Genomic DNA, 8,042 nt, shown 5'->3' with positions numbered 1-8,042 from the left:
TGGGTGGACGGAGGCGGTGGTGAATGGAAGAAGAGGTGCTCCGGTGAGCCGCAGGCGGTGGGTGGGGGGTCGGGGTCAGGAGGTCGAACCATGTCATCAAGGAGGTCGTCGTTGTCATCGTCGAGCTCCAACACAGGCATAGCGGCGCGCACGACGGGCGTACGACAGCTCGGAGGTGAAGGTGAACCGAGGTGGCCGGGGGAGTGGCGGAACTATGGCCGCCGGGGCCGGAGTGGCCGCCGGGACCGAAGTGGTCACCAGCGGTGGCGGCGGGTGGTGTGGGCGGCTAAGCCATCGTCCCCGATCTCCCTACACGCACAGCTAGAGAGGCCATGGGAGGGATGGATGGAGAGGATGAGCCGAGGGGAGCGCGGATCTGTGGCCGGAAGGGGCGGGGGCGGCCGGAGCAAGGAGATCTGGTGGTGGCGGTGCTCAGGCAGCTGGAGTTGCCCAGGCCGGCTGCACGTTCATGTCGCCCCCCCCCCCTTGAGTCTCGGCTTTGATTCGATTAACTAGCGACCTTGATTTGGGAGCGGCATGGCAGGAGTTGGGGGTAGCGGCGAGGCGAGGCGGAGGAGGAGGACGGCCGCCGGTGGGCGGCGAGGCGGGCCGGGGGCGGTCTACACGTACTTGCCCGACATTATGGCTTTTGGTCCGGTCTGGTCGTCCGGCGCGGCGCGGCGCGGCTCAGCACGGGGGGCGCGCTGGCTGAGGCTGATGGTACAGTGATGCGGCGCACCGATGGGTGGGGTGGTAGTAAAAACGTGGGTGGGAGCACAGGACGGGGAAGAAGGTGCGGCCCCTGGCGGGGCGGGGGTGGAGCCGGGAAGGTGGTGGCCTCAACTGGGAGGGCGAGAGCGAGACGAGCAGCCAGACGATAGCGGCAGCGGCTGGTGGATCGGGGGAGGTCGGAACCTTCTGTTTTATTTGCTTGATCTCTTCTTTTTCGAATCGACGTATTTCAGAAAGACGACATCGTCTCGGCGTTGTACATGCCCTGCTTGATTTGAGGGAGCAGAAGCAGCAGGTGGCATGTGCCTGCTGATTTGAGAGTACACAGAGTAATTATTTTGTCTCTTATCTCTCTCTATCTCTCTCTCTCTATCTCTCTCTCTCTCTCGTCCTGGAGACCTGGACCTTACATTCAGTTGGCGGTTTTCTTTGTAGGAAATTGCAGCATTGTAGCAATAATTCAGTGGCAATTTTTTGCTCAAGTTTTGATGTTCCTTTACTGGCCTGTTGAACATTTGATTGTTCTTAATTACTTCATCTTTGGTGAAGGCAAGAAGATGGATAAGGAAACGGTGCACCCATGTATTTTTTATTATGCAACTGAAACACGGCTAATACCAAATTTCTAATCTATCTGGACATATAAATTCCATAATAAGTTGATTAAACTTGCAGGTCGTGGATAGATATGAGCTTCTTAGCAAATAAGCATTCAGATGATTAAGTCTACCACTTCTTATGCTATGATATTTTTTTGTGATTCTGTTATTTACACTGGTTCAATAAAATAGTTCTTCTTTGTTAGAATGTTTTCTATGAATATAAATTATTTACATGGGTTCAATAATATGTTCAGTTGGCTTGCCGTTTATGTCAATTGAATAAAAATCTTATATGAGCATTCTATGAATATAAACATGTGTTCAATATTTTTTAAAATATGTGCGTGACGCATGTATATTTTACTAGTCATAATAGTCATTAGATCTGTTATCTTTTCTAATAAATTGCACACATCTGCTATTATAAAAATAGACTAAAGTACCCCTTAACATGTATCTAATTATCCACCTATGCCATTATAAAAAAAGTCTAAAGTAACCCCCTAATTTTTGTGTAAATTACCCAACCATGCCATTTAAATAATAATACAAAATAGCCCCCAAATGTATATATAAATTATCCAATTATGTCATTATTAAAAGTTAAAGTAACCCCTAAATCTGAATCTAAATTATATAATTATAATAAACTATTAAAGTATATCAATATAAAATTCTAAATTACTATTTCTATTATTATTATATTATTGTTATATAAAAATACTACCCACGATAAGTTTCACGGTGTATTACTATTGCTAATTGGAGGTTCCTTCGAAGCCTACACGTAAAGCCACCAAGGATTCTAGGTGGATATTTTAAAAATAAAAAAAATAGAGAAATCCTTCTCATAAAAATTAGAAACATCTAGCCATCCATCTGATTACTCTAATCATAATAGTCATTGGATCTATTATCTTTTCTAATAAATTACCCACATCAGTCATTATAAAAATAGACTAAAGTGGCCTCTAAACATGTATCTAAATTACCACCTCTACCATTATAAAAAAATTAAAGTAACCCCTAAATTTATATAAATTAAAAAAAACTCGACCTACGAGCGGGCTCACCCCGGCCCGCTCTCACACGGGTTACGGTATGGGTTACGGCGCCCCAGTGTAAGGGTGGGGTAGGGGTTCGGGGGTTTTCTCGGCCTGTGTGAGAGGTCTTCTTCTTACATTAATGCTCGGGGTGGCTTGCCCCTAAATCTGAATCTAAATTATATAATTATAATAAAATATTAAAGCATATCAATAATAAAATTCTAAATTATTATTTATATTATTATATTATTATTTATATAAAAATACTACCCATGATAAGTGTCACAATGTATTCATGTACGATGAATGATAAAAACTAATTCATAAATAAATAGTTCAATTAGTTATATATATAATACACATGAAGGTGTGCTGTAAAATGAAATCTATTACAACTATATTACGATAAATATATTTTATATGTGTTAGAATATTAAATAGATGCTAGTGCGTGAGATAGATAATTATAGTTATTAGTTGTATGATTTATTTTTAAAATAACTCTAATTAGCCTGGGAGCAAGAGTTGATAGGCTAGTTTATAAATAATAAGAAGAAAATCGCCCAATAAATTAAACATTTTCAATGAGACCCCACCCCCTCCCCCTCCCCCAAGCAAATCACGCCATTTGTTATAGCCTGCTTTTGCATCATGTATCTATTCTGAAGGAGTGATATGAATGTTTATTAGGTATGAGTCGTATGACCACACTCCAATTATTACTCGTCATCCTTACTGAAATTTTATATCACTACAGGTTAAGCTAACTAAGGTTTCCCATGTCAGTATTGGGCGACAACACTTACATGTCTGTCATTGTCAAGCAGCCTGCAAGCATTTGCGATTGGCATCCTGATCGACCCGAAGAGATCAGCATGGACGCTCAAATGGGATCTTAAACTTCTAACAGTTGTATACTTGGTAAGGCCTTGTTCGGTTAGATGTGGATTCATTCCGGACTAGGAATGATAAAAACAATAAGAGATATAACAAGAGACCGGGATTTATTCCGGGTCAAAAACTAATTGCAACAAAATATACTCATAATAAGTACAGCAAGAGACCAGGATTAATTTCACACCTCTCTAGACTCATGGATTGATTCCTGATCTTTTAATATAGCTATCATAAGACTATTTTATAGCAATTAGTTTTCGACCCGGAATAAATCCCAATCTTTTATATATTTCTTATTGTTTCTGTCATTCACGGTCCGGAATGAATTCATGTCTAACTGAACAATCTCTAAGGCGGCACGCCATGCTGTACCTTTATTTGAAACGTGACATGCTATTCACCTGTTATTCCATCCAAGCAGGGGGTGTTCACCACTGGTGTGGCATTTATTCTGATGTCATGGGCAGTCAAGCGTTGCGGGTCGATCTACCCGCCAGGGGCGAAACTAGAGCTGAATCGAGGGGGGTGCCCTGTCTATGATTGTGCTACTAGCTCTATGATTTATGAAGTGAAAATTTGATAATTAACACTGAGTTTTTGTTTTGGCGTGGGTGCCCAGGCACACCCCATACACAACCTAGCTCCGCCCCTGCTACCCGCCCATGTTCAAGTCATTGGCGATGGTCGCCATAGAGGTGATGGACGCGGTGTTGCTTGGCACCAGTATCTTCTTAGGGAGGTGAGAGTCTTGTTGCTGAGCAGAGAGATGTATCAACCCGATTTCTTCATAGCTGTGTGATATGCACTGTAGCAAATGCAGCAAATGTCACTGTAAATGTTGCATACTCTGATGCTGATGCCTGGCTGCTTGCTTCCATGATCTGCAGCAGCATACTGGGTACGTTGCTCGTCATCTTGGGGGTCTATACGTTTCTATGGGGGAAGGAAAGGAGCTGCAGCGAGCTGCGGCAGGGCAGAAGGCTGATGAGAAGCAGGCCACCTCAAATGGAGAACAGGGCGGGCATGAGTTGCAGTTGCAGCATGGAGTTCTGTAATGAACTTTTTGCATCTTGTTTTAATTATTCCGCGGGAATTTAGTTTTAGTCCTTTTTTTGTTTTTCCCTTTTAATTTGGAAATTTCTTCCACCATGTTAGTGTGCGCTGTGATTCCATTCAACATCCCTTAAGAATGGTGGGTAGCGAAAGGACCTCTAACTGACTTAGTTAGATGGCTCTTGTAGTGGATGTTTGCTGTTTCTTTTTTTAACAATTGAAATTTCTCAAATGGCGTGATTCAGTTTTTTCTAATATTTTCTATGTTGTATTTAGTTGCACACTGCAGAGTATGTGGGCAGAAGGGTGCTAACCGGAAAAGTGTCCCAGCTTTCCAATATTTAAGAAGTAATGTTACATTGATTATATTACCAAAAATACATGTTCTATTTGCAAATTCAGGTAGACTAGACAGGTTGGGGCGCGATGCGCGCTTGTACCAACAGGTTTGATGTAAAGCAATACTAAAAAATGTTATCGTATACTATATTGTATATTATATTTAAAGCAACATCGTGTTGATGTATTGAATGAAATTTGAAAGTTACAGTAGATTGGTGCAGTAGTTTGAAGTCTGAGAGCGTGCTAGATGTACATATAGTTTTTTTAGGAATTCATTTTGTTACATTAGTAGGTATAGTTGATGGATTGTTTTACATTAATTATTGGTTTTGGTTGGAAAAAAGATAAGAATAGCAATCAATGGACTACCACATGTAAACATAGTATATGAAGTGTGGTTATTATTTTCATATGTAGAAAATAAATAAATATATTTTGTGTATGGATCCCAACTAAATACTACGTGGGTACCACTGAATAGCACGCGGACCCCATGTGGGTCCCACCTGAATAATACGCGGATCACATGTGGATAATGTATAAACAGTACATGTAGAAATTCATTTTTATGTTAGTAGGTATAGTTGATGGATTGACTTATACTAATTATTGATTTTGATAGGTAAAAAATATAAGATTGGCAATGAATGAATGGTGAAAACAAAATCCAATAAGTAGTAGAGCTACCACATCTGAACGTAATTTATGAAGTCTGGTTAATATTTTCATATGTAAAAAATAGTTAAATATATTTTGTGGGTGGATTCAACTGAATATTATGTGGGTACCACCTGAATAATACGTGGGTCGCACATGGGCCCTACATAAACAGTAATGTAGGAATTCATTTTCTTTATGTTAGTAGATATAGTTGATGGATTGACTTACACTAATTATTGATTTTGGTAGGGGAAAGATAATATTAAAAATGAATGGATGATTCAATTATATTTTGCAAGTTTACAAAGTGGAAACAAAATCTAATAAATAGTAGAGCTACCACATATGAGCGTAGTATACATGATCTTTTTATTTTTTTCGTATATAGAAAATAATTAAATATATTTTCTGCGCGGGTCAATTAAATAATATGTTGGTCCCACATGGGACCCATGTACTATTCCTGCGGGCCTATGTGGGTCCTACTTAAACAGTACACAGGACCCACGTCCCATCTAGACAGTACACAAGTCCCACGTGGACCCTTCATGAACAGTGTGTGGCCCCAGATGGGGCCACGACTCATGAGGATGCTCCAAATCTTGGCACATTAGGCCCTCCACGTGTACCGCTAAAGTGATGCTTGAAAGTACTTTTTGGATTTTAGGCATCACTTCTACCCATGCTTCAACACTGCAGCACCCGGTGCCTGATAATTTTTTTCTAGCTTCGGCACAAAAACGTGCATCGATGCTTGCTTATTAAAATATAGTGCATACGTTTGGAGGGAAGGAGAGAAGAGATGAGTTTGGAATTTTCAATTCTATTTTGTGTTCCAGATGTAGGCAGAGAGCGATGCCGCACACTGCAATGTTCCAAGCGAAATAGGATCAATTGTGATACGATGTTTCAAGCATCACTAGTAAAGCTACACATTGTGGAAGGCCTTAGTGTAGTATATATATAGATTAATAAACATTATTTTTTTTGGGTGTAATTTCGAAGGGAAAAAACTTTGTAGCCCTTCCTATAAAAAAATTCTAAACAAAGATTTGCATGGCAAACTTTGTAGCTCAAGAAATAACAATATTTCTTTTATTTTACGTTACGCATTAATCGGATCGCAGCCATCCAATGACGATCCGACGCTCTAAAAATGTGACAGACGCAAATAAAATAGGTCAGTTATAAATCTATTTTTTTTATTTCTTCTCTTCTACTCCCTCCTTCCCCATTTATAAGGCATGGTGGAACATGACACGGTCTTCTAAACAACACTTTGACCATTTATTTATCATATATTATATCACTTTTGATTATAAACTTATAATTATTGTAAACTATATTTGATTATGAATCCAATCATATGAAATTTGCATTATAAAAATAAAAATTTAATAGTCAAATTATTGGTCAAAGATGAAAAGGTTTGAATCTTGATATACGTGTATGCCTTATAAACGGGGAAGGAGGGAGTAGTTCCCGTAGTCCCGTTCACCTCCCGTAGCCCTCCTCCCTCTCCCCCTCCCCCTGCGGGCTACGGCCCAAGGCACGACTGGGCGAGCGGCGCCGACCTTCGCTAGGTCTTTGCCGGGCACTTCGCCAGCGACGAGCATCCACAAAGTACGTGAGCTCCTTCCCTTCTCTTCCCTTCCCTTCTTGCCGTGCGAAACCGAGCATCCCAAACCCTAATGTAAGCTTATTTGTACTCGGGCCCAGCCCAATTACATGTATTTATGGATTTGTCGGCAGTATTTGGAATGGTTTTTATTTGTTTTAAGCTGCTAAGTTTTGACTTCGAACACAATCTCGAAAATAAACTAATACTGTTTTGACTTAGAGTTGAGTTGATGCTTTGTGGACCAGTGGTGGACGCATGATTATTCAAATGGGTGTACATACATTTTTAATTTTATTCCTAAAGATATGTTATTCTATTACATGATTTTATTTTTATTTTGAAAAATGTTTAATCTATTTTTTCTATTTTTTCTTTTCCCCAAAGTCAGCAGATACAAGACTACCATGACAAGCAATAGCAGCGCGGGGTGGAGATATATAGACGACATCAACAGGCCATGCTGATTGACGTGGTGGGACGATTATTCCTCGATCCCACAAAATCAGTTAAATCGGCCTGTGCGACGGCGTCTGCTGTAGTTTTCTTCTATGCTACACGGATATGGATATGTGTATCAGTATCTGACGGATATAGATACATGGATACATGAAATCTAGAAAAATACCTGATACACCGATATGTTTCAGCATTTTTTAAATATAAATAAACAATATTACACCAATGTAAATATTCATATGAGGTTTGATAGTTTTTAACTTATTATTACTTCTTAAATAATAAACATAACAGATCTTAGATCCTGTTTGCATAAAAAATTTCACACTGACAACTGTGCCCCTCTTACTGGGCACGCTTCTCAGTGTGAAATTTTTTCACACTTTTTACACAACTTATACGAACTAAACTGGCCCTTCATAGAGAAGATAAACATCAATGCATTTAAGTAGTCTTTTAGTACATAAAGGAATAACAAACAATCAAACATCGCTAAGCTGGTTCGTAGCACTATTCGGATTTAATGTTACCACCTATATCAAGAAGGGGATTTGGAAAATTAAACAAGAAGTTAAGAGCGGAAGTGAGACTGATAGTAGATCGAGAAATATAAGTACCACTGATAATTAATTT

General features: G+C 39.9%; 1 long non-coding RNA gene across 1 annotated transcript; it reads left to right on the top strand.

Moving 5' to 3' along the window:
• The first annotated feature begins 565 nt into the window (after positions 1-565).
• Positions 566-4,579, top strand: LOC120687516. Its single transcript, XR_005680768.1, has 3 exons — positions 566-3,301; positions 3,699-4,016; positions 4,165-4,579. It is a non-coding gene; the product is annotated as an uncharacterized LOC120687516 (long non-coding RNA).
• The last annotated feature ends 3,463 nt before the right edge of the window (positions 4,580-8,042 follow it).

The sequence above is a fragment of the Panicum virgatum genome, chromosome 9N (assembly GCF_016808335.1).
Source record: "Panicum virgatum strain AP13 chromosome 9N, P.virgatum_v5, whole genome shotgun sequence".
Taxonomy (NCBI): domain Eukaryota; kingdom Viridiplantae; phylum Streptophyta; class Magnoliopsida; order Poales; family Poaceae; genus Panicum; species Panicum virgatum.
The sequence above is the reverse complement of the archived record's forward strand: the minus strand, read 5'-3'. Positions and strand labels throughout refer to the sequence as shown.